Raw genomic sequence first — 18,880 nt, 5'->3', positions numbered from 1 at the left:
GCGCACCTTTTTAACAGTTGTGGTGTTAAACCATTTAAACCGGGTGAAACGGCTGTGCGAAGTTTAATTGTTGTTTGACATGATCCACTGTGAATTCAACTTGCAGTAAGGATGCGCCGACACGATTACAGTTAATAGCAGGTAGATAACCATCATTCGATTATTCAGTAAAAACCTATGAAAATGCTAAATAGAGAGTTTCGGAAGATTCTTTGTCAGAAGAGCATAAAGTCTGGTTGGATTTTTGAAGTAGAGGAATGGAAACTTTAGATGTCATGGAGGAACGTATGTATTGTCTTAGGGTTTTTAGAGATGTTTTTAAGTTATTTGAAAATCTGCGTTGGCTTTGGAAATCACTAAGAAGCCCGGTGTGTTTAAATTTTCGCCATAGATGTCGTTTGTGGTTAATTTGTTTAATTGTTGTTCGATTTATCCAGGGTTTAAGGTTGTTTTTATAACTCTTACGGAAAGTGGTATTTGTAGAAATTATACTGTGGACTTTATCGAGAAATGCAGTCCACATTAATGAGGGGTCGTTTAAGTTTGCAAAAAATAAATGTCAGTCGATTTGAGAAAGTTCAATGTCCACTTCAGAAAAGTTGGTAGTAGCATATGTTACAATATTATTTTTGCGGGGTAATATCTGATTGAACTGAATGTAAGCCGTTATAACTGCATGATCTGACTTTCCTATAGGAGAACTGACGTCGAGAGATGAAATCAGCTGTTCGTCATTCATAAGCACTAGATCTAAAGTAGAAGGTTGGTTATTATTTCTTAATCTAGTGGGTTCTGTAATTAGTTGTATCAGGTTTGAATTTACTACCTACAAAGCTTTTAAATAAATTATGAGCGTTTTCGGTGTCAGATAAGGAAGTTATTGGCCAGGTAATCTCTGGGAAGTTAAAATCTCCAGTAATGATAAGATTATCAAGATGATAGTTCTTCAAGTTTTGTGAAGAAAACATTATCGTGTGCAAGTAGTGTAGTAGGTGGACGATATATACATACTAAATAAAGGCAAAAAGAATTTTTAGTAATAGATAAGTGAATTGCATCTATTCCAGTAATATCTATTAGCTTAATGTTAATTTTGAAAGTTGTGGCAATAATATTAGATAAGTAAATGCATACACCGCCACCCACACGATTTTCTCTGTCTTTACGATATATTGTATATCCCTTTATATTAACAGCGGAGTCAGGAATTGTGGGTTTAAGCCAGGATTCGGCAATACAAATAATGTCAGGTTTAAGAAGTTGCACTGTGCATACAAATTCGTCAAACTTAGCGGAAAGTGAATCTAAATTAGTATATAGAAATAGCCAGTCATTAAATTTCTCGGTAGAAAAATTATAAACGAAATTTCGTGATTCTGGGAATGCCATTGGTGTATTTAATAGTTAAATTATGTTCACCGTTATTTTTGCGAGTTTCTAGCTCACTTCGGAGTTCTTTTAAACGTACTTGTTGGATGGGCATCTTGTCGTCAATTATTGAGAATTTTTCCGTGGGTTTGTTCTCCAGAAGTTTGGCTTTATTTCTCAGAATATCTTTAACGTGGTATTCAGAACCCATTACAACCTTTATCATTCGGGGAAATCGTTGGTTTACTTTGCCGATTCTGTAGAAGGTGATTTGCTTTTCCTGGCAGCCAACAGTATCCAAAACAAGCTTAACCTTATTCGCGTCGTCATCTTTTCTGCGTTGTGCATCTCCAGAGGAAGATTCTGTTACGCCTCTAAGTAGAATATTTTTAGCACGTGTTATGCGATCTACAGCTTCGTTATGTCAGTTTAAATTCGGACAGTGAACCTAGCTACAATAGTAAAGTGTGCAACAATAATTATTAGATTCTAAGGTAAACCATTGAGAATACCTAGGACAGTAAAGTAGCAGATTAGGTTAAATTTAAAATTCTAGTTAGTCTTAGGATTAGGTATTAGCTTAATATATTGTTAGTTCAACATAAAAATTGTTAGTTTAATAAAAAATATTTAAAAATGTTAAATTATTACAAAATAAATTTAACTAGACTTACTGATGATAATATCAGTACGTTTTGGTTATCTTGTCATAATTATTTTAAAATTTCGACGATGTGATATAGATACAAATTTAATAGTTGTCAGATATCTGTTAAAAATAGAAATATCTAGAAATAACACGTTCTAAGAAACCTCATTCTAGTTAAAAATTATCACTTTCTCATAAATGGTGATCATCAACGTATTCTTTGAACAAAAAGCAATGCTAACAATATTTCGAAAAATTAGACATTCTTTTTGGTGTTTTTCAGCTAATCTCTTTCTTAAGTACAAAATATTTTTGGCAAAATATTTGGCAAAATAGTATATTTGGCCTTATTAATCTTCAGTTGACTTAGAAGATTTTAACAAAATTCGTACATTCGTACATACATAACGAATGTCACCAAAATACAACACAAAGATCTTACCCAATGATGAATTATCTACTGCGACGAATGATAAAATCTTGCTTTAAATCATACCTGTAACAAAAAAAGTATTTTAATGTAGTGTTGTGCAAAGGTAAAGCTACTAAACTAACAATCATGTAAAATTTGTACATGAAAAGAGAATAGGTAAAGTGACATTAATCACTCGTTCGGATTGGATGCTGTTTATTGTGAGTGAGTGTATCGTTCGACCTACAATATAAATTTTCTAATATGCAATATTGGTCATTGATGTATATTTAGGTAAGTAAAAAAACAATTGAAGAAGGTCCTAATGGGCCAATTTCAAAATGTTTAAATGACGTGTTAAATTTGGTATATAATAGGTACAAATAATAATTTTTATATAAAAGATTTCTTTGCATTTAGGGAATTGATCAATGATTTTAAGCTTTTCGATGACTATATAAAAGTTAGTTTTGATGTTGTATTCTTATTCACCAAAATATCTTTAAACACAATCCTTCACTGGTATAAATGTTTAAGAAATGTATTGATTTTACATTAACAACAATTAATAGGAAGAAACAAATAATCGTATTTATAAAGTAATTACTATTTTAATGGGAATAAGCCACAATTGTTGTTTGAAATAAGTTGGTTGACGTTTCAATTTCCACTTCGGAAATCTTTTTGAAAATACAATTAATAAATTAAACAAATTTTGTTTTTTTGTTACCTGGTGAAAAATTCCTCTAATAATTTAATTTTACCTCATCATCATCAATGACGCTACAACTCTTCGTGAGTCTTTACTGCGTTTACTATTGCCTTCCATGTTTGTCGGTCCTGTGCCAGTAATTCCCATTGTCGCACTCCCATTTTTTCTAGATCTTCTTTGACTGCATCTTTTCACCTTTTTCCAGGCCGCCCTACAGACCTTCGTCCCTCTGGCCTTTCCCAGAACACATTATTTATAAGGCGATTGTCTTAGTTGTGTTAATTTTACTAGACTCATATATATATTGACAATTCAGATATATATTATATATTTTACAGTCAATAATGCTGAGTTGCGTTCCTGGGACGACTTTGTTGTAAGATAGTCCATTCGATTATATGAAATTAACTTTAACTGGTGAATATTTGCGATCATAGCATGTGATTTGTTTGTGTAGTATATAACATGTGTAGCATTTATAACAGTCACATTCTATGTGTAGCCACATAGAATGTGACTGTTTAAAATGTACAGTAAATGTGACAGTAAAATTCTCCTGTTAATGATTCCACAGTAATACATGAGGAAAAAACCAGGAAAAAACTCCATAATACTATCCTGATATGGTAAGTATTTGGTCTTATATTTAGTTTACTCTAAATAAACACCAAATTCTGATATTTTGTAGGTATGTTATTTAAAAAACATAAATGATGCATTTTCGATATATTACTGACTTAATAATATACTGACGTAATACTAATACTAATATTTTCCTTTTAATAACTTTCTCTTTTAATATGGGTAACCACATCTTACTGCATTCTGCCGAGGAATTTGCGACACAATAGGTCTCGGTAGCAAAATTATTCGAGCAGCTTCTTTAATTTTTTTTTCACCATCTGTTTTTTTTTAGCAACTTGGGTTTAGCAACCCAAGAAAAGAAGAATATAGAATATTATACAAACTTGAATGAAAAAAGTATATTTATTATAAACAAAGTATAAGCAAAAAGAAACTTAAAGCTATAAGAATTTTAAAAAATGACGACTCCATAATTATCCTACCAGCAGACAAGGGGAATGCAACTGTGAGTATAGATAAAATTCAAAATAAAAATAAAATTAAAGATCTAATAACACACGGACTAATAATCTAAGTTAAGAAAGAATCTAACAAAGTCTTTGGAAAACAGAATATATAGAGCTTTATTTAAATTTAAAGATTATTTAACAAATTATCAAAGAAGATCAATTAAATGGATTATCAAAAAAAAAAGATAAAAAATAAATTAAACGTTTCAACAACACTCAAAACAACAAATGCATTAAGATCTATTTTATCTAAAACTAAACCTAACAGTGAGCGAGAAAGAACAAAGAATGCATTTATAAAATATTTTGTGAATGCGATCTTTTTATTTAGGTGAAACATTAAGGCCATAAAATGTTAGAATATGTGAACATCAACTTTATTTTAAAAATAAAGAATTTAATAGATCTCAAACATGAACACACGCATGGGAAAATGAGTGGAACAATTCAAGTATAGTCCTAAAAGAAACAGTGGTAAAAAAATCAAACAAGCAGCTCTATAATATATGCTAAATGAGACCAATTGTGTCCCAAGTTTTTCGGCAGAATGCAGTCGGATCTAGTTACTCATATTAAAAGAGGAAGTAAACAAAAGAAAAATACCACTTTTAGTAATTCAGTAACATATCGAGGATATGTCATTTATGTTTTTTAAATAACATAAATAAAATCAGAATTTGGTGTTTATTATTATTGCGTCCTCAAATTCACAGGTAAGGTACACAGCTTCTGATCGCTCGACCAAAAAACTAGAGCAAGCAAGCAAGCAATTTGATTAAACCCAGCCTGTGAGAAATGTTCACCCCTATGAATTACGTTTGGGTGTAACAATTCATTGGATCGAGGTGTGTTAACTGTAAAAACAGGAGTCACCCACCGCGCTCCAATGCTCTAGACCATCCCTTTCCCCCTATAGCACTCTGATGCGCGATAGAGGCACAACTATCTTTGAGTTCAATTTTATTGCTTTATTATTATCTTCTAAGGCTCCTTGGAAGTTGCATAATTTTCCCCTTACTTTTCCTCTATTATCAACGAGTGTCTTTTTATCATTTGGGCATTTCAGAACAGCTTCATCAAAGAATGGCAGACTTTTCATATTGTTCAATGCAAGCCATATAATTTCCTATTGTATGCCATAGTGTTTGGTAGCCGCCGTATATTTCAGAAGGATAAAAAGGGTTATTGTTTTCAATAAAAATATTTAAAAATAAATAAAATATTCACGTAAGAAAAATATTCTAAAAACAGTTAAAAATAATTCTGATGAACAAAAAGTATGACATTCGTCCCACAATGTATAATATATATATATATATATATATATATATATATATATATATATATATATATATAAGGAAGGGGGTTTACTTAAATAGTGGGTTTGCAGCAATAAAAATGAAATGTGTACTCTTTTAAATTTTTATTCCAAGCTTTCGGACATTGGTTATGTCCTTCATCAGGGAGCTACAAATGTGATTAAGAAATTGTTGGTGTTGGTATAATTAATTAAAAATTGTTTCTACTTACAAACTTAACGAGGTTACATTTAAACCAACACCAACAATTTCTTAATCACATTTGTAGCTCCCTGATGAAGGACATAACCAATGTCCGAAAGCTTGGAATAAAAATTTAAAAGAGTACACATTTCATTTTTATTGCTGCAAACCCACTATTTAACGTTTACTTCCTTACGTTGTCAGCAAATACTTCTGGTTCATTATATATATATATATATATATATATATATATATATATATATATATATATATATATATCTGAATTGTCAGTATAAATCAGTCAGATAAAATTAAATTATTAGAAGAATTTTTTACCAATTAACAAAAACCAAAATTTGTTTATTTATTAATGTTTTGTACTTTCAGAACAATTTTCAAAGTGGAAATTGGAACGCCAAAAATAAACTTATTGTGTGGTTATATCCAACGAAAATGGTAATTTAATTAATAACATCATTACAAGTATACTCCCAAGAGAAAAGAGGCTTATAAATAGCTGCAGATTTAGATATATGTCTTTTAAAAACATATTCTTAACCGTTATTAAAACCTTGTTAGAATAATTAGAAACCAGCTAAGTAAATTATTTTCTTAATTCAAATTCAAACTAATAAACGAATTAAAAAACAAAAATTTAGTAAAATAGCAAATAACTAAAGGCAAATTGAAGACAGTTGCAATTAAATTAAGAGCCTAAGGCAGGCATTATAACGATGAAAAGTAATAACCACTGCAAAAATCCACAAATTGGAAATAGAAAAGTTTCACACTTCCCTTGGCTACAGAAAGGGTTTTTGAGAAAAGTTTTCCGGAGAATATTTTAACTTTTTAAGTTCATTTAGCACTACACGAAAAGGTACTAAGGGTATATAATAACGTCGGTTTGAACTTTCGATGAAGCCAAATTAAATTTATAGAGCTAAACCGACAGAATTAAAATTATCTGAAAACGATACCACATGAATTTGTTGGGCTAACTTATTTTCGGATTAAATATTTAGAAAATTCAAACGTAGTGTATAATACAAGGAATGTTTGTTTGAAATTGAAATGTTTGTTTGAATGTTTGAAATTATTCTCATGAAAAAACAATATAATCCGATTATACGCACCTATGACAAAAAATTCAGATTAAGCAATGTAAAGAAAGTCTGAAGTAAGTTAAAAACTCATGAAGTAACACCATTGCTAACACTAGGTCTAACACATTAGCAAACACTACTATTTTGTCAAAATAAAAACAAAACATAAATTAAGCTGTTTGCTTTGCAAGTTTTAGAAGGCACAGTGGTAACAATTTTAATTGGGTTTCGCCAGGTAGAAATCGTATGATTTCTTTTTGTCATTAGATGGCGTAGTTACGTCCGTAAATAGATATTTTGATAACTATTGGTTTACGACGGGATAGATTTTCTTTCGATTCAGAGCAGTGGCTATACCGCTCTAAGGAGACCTAAAGAGGTTCAAATACGTATAAGTGGTTTGTCGCTGCCCTGTATCAAAACAAAAATCTAATACCGTCATTATGTTTTATTTTTTTACTCCGTTTGGAGTACCAGAAACTAAATTCATTACTAATTTTGACCATGATGAACGGCAGGTTAAATGCAATTTTTAGATTCCCTTGCCGAGTAATGTATCAATCTGTTTACTTTGAAAGTTTTAGAAGGCACAGAGATAAAAAATTTCAGCACCTCAGAGGTAAACTGTACCAAGTCACAATTGTACCATAAGTGAGATTTCATTACTAGATGACTTGATATTCATGCTATTTTCTGTGGTAAACAGATCTAGGTTCAATACTATTCGATTACAAAGATGGTGACGTTAAACAGTACTAACCCACAGACTGTATTAAAAGTAAACTGTATTATGTCAGTTAATTCTCTTTATCTCGAATGCCTGTAGTCACGTGTCTGGCTTGGTATTAAATTGTCATTGCGTTTACTGCGTTTATGAGTACTCAGTCATTCACAAAAAATATTCTGAAGATAAGTTTGAACTTAGTGATTGTGTTTGTAGTACTATATTTAAAAAAAGTATTGAAAAACTGAGCCGTGGACAACGTTTGTGTGCTTTAGTAAAGAAAATGAATGACGACTCAGATGAAGATCCAAATTATCAGTTTTCTGATAGTTCGAGTATTTAGGGTGAAAATGAAGCAAATGATAATGGAAACAGCAATACTTTCAATAACGAAGTACAAGGAGATAAAAAAATAAAGTTTCGTAAACATAAGAGGAATTACAAAACATGGAAGTCGACAGTTAAAAAAGAAAAAGGAGCGGGTGGTGAACAGTATACATCGAAAAAAAAATAAGATAGTAAAACCGGGTACTGGATCCAACGTGCAAAGAAACTTACAAATTGAAATGTAGTGAGAAGTTTTCACAAGAAAATCGTCACGATATTTTAAAAGAGTTTTGGTCTGCTCTCTGCACAAATTGATATTATTCAGAAACGTCAATTTGCTGCATCAACTGTTAAAGTTGAGCCCATCCATACACGACGCGAAAGAACGGGAGAAAGAACAAATCAGCAGAAAAAACTTTACGATATTCACTCGCTAAAGACCAGATGTATGTAGTCGTTTGTAAATTATTTCACTTGAATACATTAAACATTTCATAAGAACTGCTTTTTTTAAGGAAGGAACTAGTGGCGTGGTATCTGAAGATAGAAGAGGAAAAAAGGTCTCGCCCAACAAAATCAATGAAGAAGTGAGGCGTAGTGTAAGAGAACACATTTTACAATTGCCTGTTGAACAGTCGCATCACCGACATGAAAAGACCAGTAAAAATATCTAGGGTCATATTTGAATATTTCCAAAATGTATGAACGCTATAAGCAACAATGTAAGAAACAGAATATTTCATTGGAAAATATAGCCAAGCCATGGCTTTATAATGAAATATTTAACACAGAGTTCAACTATATCTTTAAGTCGTCAATTAATGACACATTCGTCAACGCTGGAAAAAAGGAAAGGCTACAGGATGAATATGAGAGACATCTGCTAGAGGCATCTAACTGATACAATCTAAAAAAGATTGATAAGAAAATGTTTAACAATTCCTAGCCTGAGAGTTATAATATTTGATCTTGAAAAGTGCCTGCCTACTCATGTCTTAAAAAATGCACAGAGTTTCTATAGTTTAAAACTGTGAACATTTAACTACATTTTTTCACCAGATTCAATTTGTTTTGGATTAGGTGCAATAACTTCCTGAGGAGACACTTCAGGTCTTGCATCTCTTGAATAATAATAATTAGTATTAAGTTTGTGAGCAGGCCCGTCTGGTAAAACCGGCGGATCTTGCAGCTAAAGCATCTTGAAACCTGAAGGCTAAAGTATATTTTCTACCAAGCAAAACATTACGTATAGTTTGCATAAAGGGATTCACATCATGTATTCGTATTTTTGGAACGTTGGAACCTACTTATATTTATAGGTTTTGTTTCGTAACAAATTATAGTACATAACTTATTTTGAGTGTTTGCTATTTCTACTTTTATTTTTTTAAAAATGCCCAACGTTCCAAAAATACGAATACATAATGTAAATCCCTTTATGCAAACTATATGTAATTTTTTGCTTTTTAAAATTTAACTACATCATCCACGATGCAAGTAACAATGTATATTGCTTTATGTGTGGGACGAGTCAATCGTTAGAAGGGTAGTCAACGAGATCGCCTCCTGCTTGCTGAAATGGATATTGTTCTTAAAAATATCACATATCACCTACTGTTCAAGATTTAATAAATTGGTCCGATAATTGCCAATTAAAGTTTAAGATAATTGCCTTAAAGAAACACCTTCTTAAAGATACGACAGTTACTCACTTCCCGTAATCTTGATTTGTCTCTACGATACCGCATGATAAAGTGTTGTGTATATAGTGTACTATTACACGGCGTGAAAGCTTGGACGTTAACAGTCAGCTCGTTACGACGTTTAGAGAGCTTTGAGATGTGGGTATTTCGTCGTATGCTGAAAATTCCATGGACCGACCGCGTTAGAAATGAAGAAGTTTTCAGGCGTATGAATAGAGAACGTGAACTCACAGAAATTGTCAAGAAGCGTAAAACGTCTTATCTTGGACACATATTTAGACACGACAGGTATAACTTCCTTCAGCTTATTATAGAAGGGAAAATAGAAGACAGACGCGGCCCGGGTAGACGACAAATGACCTGGCTGCGCAACATCAAAGATTGGACAGGATTAGACTATTAAAGTTTAATAAGGAAAGCCCAAAATAGTGAAGACTTTGCAGAGGTTATCGCCAACCTTCGCTAAGAAGACGGCGCCTAAAGAAGAATTGCCAATTGTGCTACTTTTATCTCCTCCAAATTTGTCCCAATCTTAAAAGTATAAGTTATAAATTTTTATTGAGAAGAAATACACATCTAGAGGTGGATTCGCATAATGCACGAATAGAAAGCGAATCAAAAAACCAGCCACAGTTTCATATTATTACACCTTCGGATTGGCAACAGATTGCCAGAATGTGTAACAAAAAAAAAATCCCTATTAAGTGTTAGCAATGAAAACGAATGATTTTAAGAACTTTAAAAGTATGTACAAATCTCAACAGTCGCCTTATCTAGCACGTAAGAAATCTACAAATGGAGAACAGTTTTTAATATCTACGGCCGTTCAATTGCAGATGAGAACAGATGCACTTGGTTGTTTATTTTATCAAACAGATTTTAAAAGTGACTTTTATAAACTGGATCTCAATAGACTCAGGTGAAATGCAAAACTAGGTGACATTAATTTGCCTATTATCCATGAAGAACTGAATCCACTACCCTCTACTAAATACCAGCATTCGCAGAATTTATTAAAGTGGTTCCCAAGGTTCTCCATAGTTTTATAATAATTTACCAAATTCTAATAATTTTTCAAATGACACTATTGATGACGATTACGATTAAGTCTACTGTAAAATGTTTATATTTTTGTATAAGTTACGAAATAAAAATTAGTCAACCACTCATTCTTTACTTCTGATACTTTCACTTACAGATAATTTTGACTGTTGGGATAGTAAATAGCATGTGAGCCAAAATATTGGAGAATATTGAACCTAGTTATTGAAGAATATCTGTTTAGCAAAAAAAGGCAGAGGAATAGTTGAAAACACCTTTATTACTTCAGTATTAAGTTACATTTTTGAATAAAGAAATTCGAGGTAAAATGTACCAAGTCACTTTTTTCTCAAAAATTTGTAGGGTCAATATTTTTTTATGTTTAGTGTCAAAAATATGACCGTTGTAGAAACATTTGACCGAATTACAAAATATTTTATTTTTTTACTTAGCAACACTAGTACTTTGAAGATAGCTTTTCACTTTAATCGTACTTTTCTCCATAATTCACTTTTGTGACTTAGTACACTTTCCCTCTGAGGTGCCAGAATTCGGTTTCGCCATGTAGAAATCGTATGATTTCTCTTTTTTTTTTAATATTAAATTTAAAACTCATTTTGCAATTAACCCATTTAGAACTCTTTATTTCTTTATTTACTTCTTAAATTTTATTGTAAAAAGTTTATCGGAATGCACCAAGTTACAAAAACTATTAAAATTATGATGTATTTGGTGGAAAAATATTGTTCAAATGACTTCGGCCAAATATTGTGGTAGTTTTTTTTATAAATAAAAAAAAAATTACGCACAAATAAAACCTGCATGCACGGATGATTTAAAGTACCTATTTAGAAATTTCGTATCGACTGTTTGCTCCTTATTATAAAAGCCGATGGTTTAACTGGTAAACCGCCTGATACCGTTAGCGTATATAGTTCACATAGAGTGTATTAATCATTTTATTGCGGATACTACAGTGTTTTCCTATAATATCGAGTTTGTGGTTAGTATATTGGTTTACGAGTTTTGGTTTTGCTTCGAACCTAAAGTCCACCAGAAAATCAAACACAGGCTGTTTGCAAACTTTGGATCGAAATAGATTTTATCGTCCAACATAAACAAATTTACGTAAATATATAAATTACAAAATATGACTCTAATAAGAATTAAAAGTAATATCTTAATAGTATGATGAAATAATTAGAAAATGCACGTTTAAAAATACAGAAATACAAAAAATTTAATTAGTCTTTAAGTCTTTAATTTATTTAAATCGTAGGTGGTTTGAAAACTGAATTTTAACATATTAGTATAGGATGTGATGTTAAAACTAATGGAAAATCTCTGATTTTTCTTTAAATTCATTGATTTGTTGAAATTTTGACAGTAGTTAAAAAATAGCTTAAAGATTAAAATCGCCGCCATGGCCATATGTGCTTTTCTTCTGGTAAGGGACTTCCCAGAGATTTTACATTTGCCAGGATTGTTACTGCTTCTTTTAATCTTTTATTGTCTTTTGCCATAAGAAATGTGTCATCTGCATATGCTACTATTTGTGTTGAGGAGTGAGCTACAGTTACTTTAATTTAGCTGGCCTTTACTATTCGTCCTACCGCTGTTGTTATTTTAGCTCGAGATCCGTCCATAATCATTTTTGTTAATCTGATTAGATTGGCCGGTATAGCTTGATTTTTTATTTCAGTAAATAATTTATTTCTTCACATACAGTCACAGGTTTGTCTGAAGTCTACGAACAAAGAGGGTGTTAAGTTCTATGTTGTGTTCGTAGCACTTCTCGATTGTTTATGTAATTATCCCATTAGTGCCTAAAGTTACATATATGTAACGCAAGGCAAGATTTAATTTATCCATTGTAAATTTTTTTGTAGAATTACTAACGAACAGATGGCGAACGGTTGACACTCAGACATTACTGTTCACGCCCACACAAGTTTTGTTTAGTTTAGTTAGACTTTTTTTGCATCTATAAAGTTCCATGAAGTATGTTTCCCATGATTCATTGTCAATGTTAACCACTGGTCTGCATTTTATTTTTTGAGATTTTATTTATCCAAAGAGTTTAGCGCTGTCGTTATTATTCCTGTTGAGGTCACTTTACAACTTTTCCATCCATAGTTTTTTTTTGTTTTTGCAATAATGGTCTACTACTTTCTTTTTTTATTTGTTTTCAATTCGATAATTCGTTCGCCTTTAGTTGAAATTCACTTATTTCTTGCTTGGTTTTCCTGTTTGATTTTAATTTTGCTTTCTGTGTCAAAGCATTTTTTCCTTTTTTTTTGATGGTATTGGATTGGATTGGATCATAAAATGGATGATTAAATCTTTTTCCATATTTCTTTCGTGTTGTTTGCGTTTGTAAGATTTTTCTTTAGGTTAGTCTCATATGTTCCATCTTCAGGTTTCATCTTCTTTTGTTTTGTCTGGTGTTTTCTGTTTTAATTACGTTACTTTCTTGCGTTACCTTTGTGTCTGCGTTTGGTTTTCGATATGATCTGACGTCATGCATTATTGTTTTCTATTTTTTGGATATTAGTATGTGATATATCTGATAGCCATCTATTGTGCCAAAATAAAAAAAAAGTCAACTACTTCATAAGTTTATTGAAGAAGTTTCGCTTTATTTTTCTAAAGCTTCATCAGTTCTCTAAAATACAACAGATGACATAGAGTTTATAAGAAATACAGAGGTTAGTAGTTTATAACTTTATTATTGATGTTATTATAATATGTACTATAAACTTTACTTATTATTTAAAACTTACTAAAAAAAAAACAAAAAACATACAAACTCTGCAGAAAATAATGTTTATATTCGTAGATATAGTATTTTCCATATAAAAATGCGTGCACGTCATTCAAGATTTACGACGTCAGAAACCCATAGCGTTGTCAAAACGCTGTAAAAAAATAGTCAGTAAGTGAGAAATTTTTAAAATGTCAACTATTTGTCAAACTATTATATAACAGTTAATACACTTAGTTTTAAGACTACTACAACACACTAAAATACATAAGAAAACATTTTAATACAAAATTATATATTCTAAAACTTAAACTTACCTCTATTTAGAGCATTAATAGTAAAAACATCCCGCCATTATTTCTTGTTCAAAATAATCTGTCTTATATGAAAGCTTATCAGCTTTCTACAGACTATTTAGTTGTCTTGGCATAGTACATTCACAATACGCAACAATAATTAGTTTTTAAATCTATTAATCTAAATTTAATATGTATTCATAAATACCATTTATTAATATATAATATATTATTATGATCAAATTGTGTAAGAAATCAAAACATAAAAAAAATTCTTACTCTAAAAAAGCGGCAATTCTTAAAACAATTTTGCCACACACTGAACTGTCAAAAAATTGGAAGTATTTCCATATCAGTTGCGTACAATTGTCTAATATATTTAATTAAAATTATTATTTTGTGGAATATTAGCCTTAAAGAGTTTTCATAAAATTTATATTATTTATAATATATATATATATATATATATATATATATATATATATATATATATATATATATATATATATATATATATATATATATATATATACCCGGTATTTAGGCGTTCGACGCCCTTCCGGTAGGGATCTATGGAGGAGTATCACCTAGCCGCAAGCCCTTATCTCTTGCCGTACTGCTCCACCATAGGCCGATCAGATACCAGCATATTCTAGACTAAGCCGCAGATTCATTTTAGAATTTTAATTTGCTGCGTTAGCCTTTTTGTTTTCTGCACACCGAGCCGGGGATCGAACTGACATCTCTCGCATTGAAGCGAAGGAGAAGCCAGCCGTCCAGCCCGCTAATCCGATCGACATATTATTAATAATACATAATAATAAATGTTTTTGGTTATTTAATCAATATAATTCTAAAATTCCCAATATAACGATGATTACATTATTCTGATTATTATACCATGTTGACGCCTATGAAAGATCGAGCAGTTCTGTATGGGCTTCGTATTATTAGCTGTGTTAGGAAAATTTGAACTCTAAGGTTGACGTTCTGGAAATTTTAAATATAAGTGAAGTCACTTTATATAAATTGTGACGTGCACACATTTTTGTATGAAAAATACTATACGAAGATTTAAAATTTTTTAAACGGACATTTGGCTTCATTTAGAGATGGTTCTCCACTAAAGACAAATTTAATAAAGCACTGATTTATTGCAATTCATTGCAATCTATTCAAACGACGTAACGCGATACCGAAATTTTTTAAGGACCAAATTCCAAGGTATGAGAAAATTATGAAGGTCAACGGGGTCATTGAATGATTAGTTGGACGGGTGGATTTGTATGGCGAAAATATTTGATATATTTTTTTAAATTTTATTGAAACTTGGAAATATGGGACGATTGTGTTATATTTTGAATGGAAAATAAGCCACATTTTAACTGAAGAATAATTGGTATTATTTGAGCCAGGTAAACTTGGCTCAAATTATCGATGCCGGTTCTTTTGTTTGTTGCAAATGAGTTCTTGAGGATCTTACACATTTTACTAAAGGAGCGTTTTTAATGGTTATTTTGTTTCGCCAGTATTTTGGTATTTGTAAAGTCAATGTGATGTTTAGTGGAAATGGCGTGTTGTGCAAGGGCACAAGAGGGTTTGGAAAGTCTGATGTCGCTTTTGTGTGAAGTTATACGCCCTAAAAGCGACTAACTGGTCTGGCCAATGTAGCAGCAGTTGCATTCTGAACAGGATATCTGATAGACAACATTAGTGTGCTCTAACGAGCTTAGTGGAGTTTTAGTCTTAGAGAATAATTTTCCAATGGTTTTAGTATTTTTTAGGGATATTTTGACGGGTAACTTTTTGAATAGTTTAGTAAAGCTTGCTCGTAATTTGTGGGAAATAGGGAAAAGAAGCATATGTTGGGAAAGATTTTGGGGTTACCGGGGAATTATTCGTCTGTATGATATTGGATATAAAGGCTACTATTGCACCGTTAGATGCTTTCAAAATAAAATGACCATAGATTTTAGAGAAAAGATATTTGTTGATAATAATGAATATGGGGTAAGAATTGAGTAAATCCAAAGATTCCCTCTTGTACCGTGTATGGGTCAACGTGTGTACTCTAAAGCTAAGAACTTGTACAAGGTTATGTTTGTATCTCATTGGGTATCTAGAGTTGTAATTTAAGCAGTGGTTGCTCGTTATTTCTTTCCTGTACCACGTAGTGCCCAATGTGTTACTATGTGTGCGTATGATTCACATATCCAAAAACGGTATGCTGTTTTCAACCTCCAATTCACATTGTAAATTAAAGGTGAGGATCAACGCTATTGAAGACTGATAAGGCTGACTGACATAACGCTTTACAAAGGGAACCTGGAAATCAAACTTACTGATACTCTCATTAATAAGGTCGTCGAGTACGAAATTAACTAGAATGGGGGAAATGGACGGTCCCATGAGAATTACAAAAATTTGACGATAGTATTTGTCATTAAATATTAGATAATTGGTGTCAAACGTCAGTTTAAATAATTCCGATAACGTTTCCCTCGATACTAGACTGTATGGTTGTATTTCATTCCAATGGTTCCGGAGTGACGTGACGACGCTAGAGAGTGGGAAATTAGAAAACAGCGATACCTACTACGTCGAAGCTTACTAAGATATATTCTCTTGGTAACTAATAGTTATTGACAAATTCACTGAACTAGAAAGAGTCTACTACGTTGAAATCGTTCTAAAGTTGTATGCTTGTGAAAGAATGTCCGTTAACAATTGGGCTAAATTAGTGTTAGAAGCGTTTATTAATGATAATATAGGACGCATACTCAGTTGTAGCTTATGGATTTTAGGAAGACAATAGAACCTGGGGGCATTGCCATTATAGTTAAAGAGGGATTGGGCTAGTTTATCATCGATGACTTTATACTTTTTAGTTCAGTGATGAATTTATTCATTTTCTTTATGTAAGTTAAGTTGGGATTCCGGAGAAGTGGCTGATAATATCTATTATCATCTAGAAGTTGTTGGCTCAGGTTAAAGTACTGCTCTCTCATCATTAGTACTGTTGCATGGCCTTTGTCCCTGGTTAATACCATCAGGTCAGAATGTTCTTTAAAGAATGTGGACGTTTTCTTATAGACATCATCTATATCCGAGCTGGTATAGGGAGGTTTATGTGAAAAGTTGGTGAGAATATTATCAGCAGAAGATCTTAATTAGGAGTTCATTGGCTTCCGAATGTAAAAGTATGTTTTCTATGTCAGCTACAAAATTACATACGGAATACTCGTTAAGCGAGGGTTTTAATCCCAACTTAGGTCAAAGAGATAGAAGTTTTAAGATATTTCTACTGATTTAGATGTTTCTGAGATTTTTAAACCATTTATCGTAAAATGGTAGACGGCTGAAAAGAGTGAACCCTAGATTATTTAATTTTGTTTGGAGGTAACATTAAGAATTGTTTAGAAAGATTTCTTATTAAGTATTTCTTATAAACTCTGTGTCATCTGTTGTATTTTAGAGAACTGATGAAGCTTAAGAAATATAAAGCGAAACGTCTTCGATAAACTTATGAAGTAATTGACTTCTTATTTTATCAGCCAACCTGAATGACCGATTAAACCTCTGAATTCACTGGTTGAACACTTAAGAATATATATATATATATATATATATATATATATATATATATATATATATATCTTAACGAAATTGGTAAAGTACCGAATGTGCATATTCGCTACTTTTCAGGAGAGCTTAAAAACACTTTGGACTAAAAATGTTTGTAATGTTATTTGTCTTTACACACCTGATCTGAAAACCTTAGAAAAATGACTAAAAAAGTTAAATACAGCTAAAAATACTGAAAATATGCTAAGTAACCATAGTTACTAAAAAAGTCATTCGATTGTTTACCAAAGTGACTATTGTTGGAATGTTAGGCTATAAAAATAGCGAATATGCATTCATGTTAAAGGAGAATGTACTTATATATCACCTATTGATTGTTTTTTTCATGAGGTGGGTGAACAGAATAAAAAACTTTAGGATTAAACAAAATTTAATGAGACGCTAAACTATTTTATATTTTCCTTTTAAATTTAGAAGATTATTGGTTTAGTTATTATGATTCGCTCTCTGATTCTTCAAAGGCATTTTTCTCTGGAAAAGCATCTCGTACACTGTCCTCAGAGAGAAAATTGGTGTAGGTAAACGTGGTTAATACGTGGTATTTGAAGATCCTTACAAAGATTTTGAAGGTCTTTTAGTTTTTTGGTACCAATTAAGAACCTCGATTTGTAAGGTTTTAATGAAAAATTATTAGAAGGTCTTCCTTGTTTGTCTTTTATGCCTTTTGCAATTTACTTCACAAAAGGTGATCGGAGTAACCCGTTCTCACAAATACAGCATCTCGATGAGTTGACAGATACTACTAAATAGCTTTTTTGAAAGGTAAGTGAATAATTTTTTATGGCCACTGCCAGGGTCCTCAAAAGCGATCTTATCAGTACAGACATTAATGAAATCATGGCACAAAGGCATTACTTAAAATGATGTTGGGTTAATTCTAATAGTGCGACTTGTTTGACACCACTCCTCCTGAGTAAAAATTGGGACATTTTTACTTTGCTACCCTATTTTGCCATGAATGGAGTCATACTACATTTGGCTATGACCAGGTTAAAAAACCTGTGATCAATTTGTTTGATCGAGGGCTGCTTCTTAACAACATTCATACACATGGTAATGAATTTAAATTTTTTTTTTGCCCTCCGCAGCTATTCGATATCATTCTGACAAATTTTGTATTTATTTGGCTCATCAAATAGTATAAATGCATGTCGATATCTCTATACTGCTCCAGTTTCCTTGTTTCCCTCGGTTTGTTCCAGACAAACAGGTAAAACTGTCATCTTTAAGATTTGAGACCATATAGAAAAATGGTCCACTTGCTTCTTTTGGTGTTCTCAGAATGGCTTGGAGATCTGATTGTATAGCCAAAACACTTTCTCGGTCCTTTGTATCCTCTTTGTCTTGATATCTTGTTTTTCGTGCTGCTTCCTTATGTTTAGTATGCTCAGTATAAAAAGTATTATCATAGTTTGTATATCCTTTTTGCTCTTCATCAGCAATACATTTCTTACAACGATCTTTAGCAGGCTTGTGAAATTTCAGCAGGTTTAGCAGGTTTGTTGGTACTCACGAAAAATTTGTCTGTACTTTTTAAAGA

Source organism: Diabrotica undecimpunctata, chromosome 5 (assembly GCF_040954645.1).
Source record: "Diabrotica undecimpunctata isolate CICGRU chromosome 5, icDiaUnde3, whole genome shotgun sequence".
NCBI lineage: Eukaryota > Metazoa > Arthropoda > Insecta > Coleoptera > Chrysomelidae > Diabrotica > Diabrotica undecimpunctata.
The sequence above is the reverse complement of the archived record's forward strand: the minus strand, read 5'-3'. Positions refer to the sequence as shown.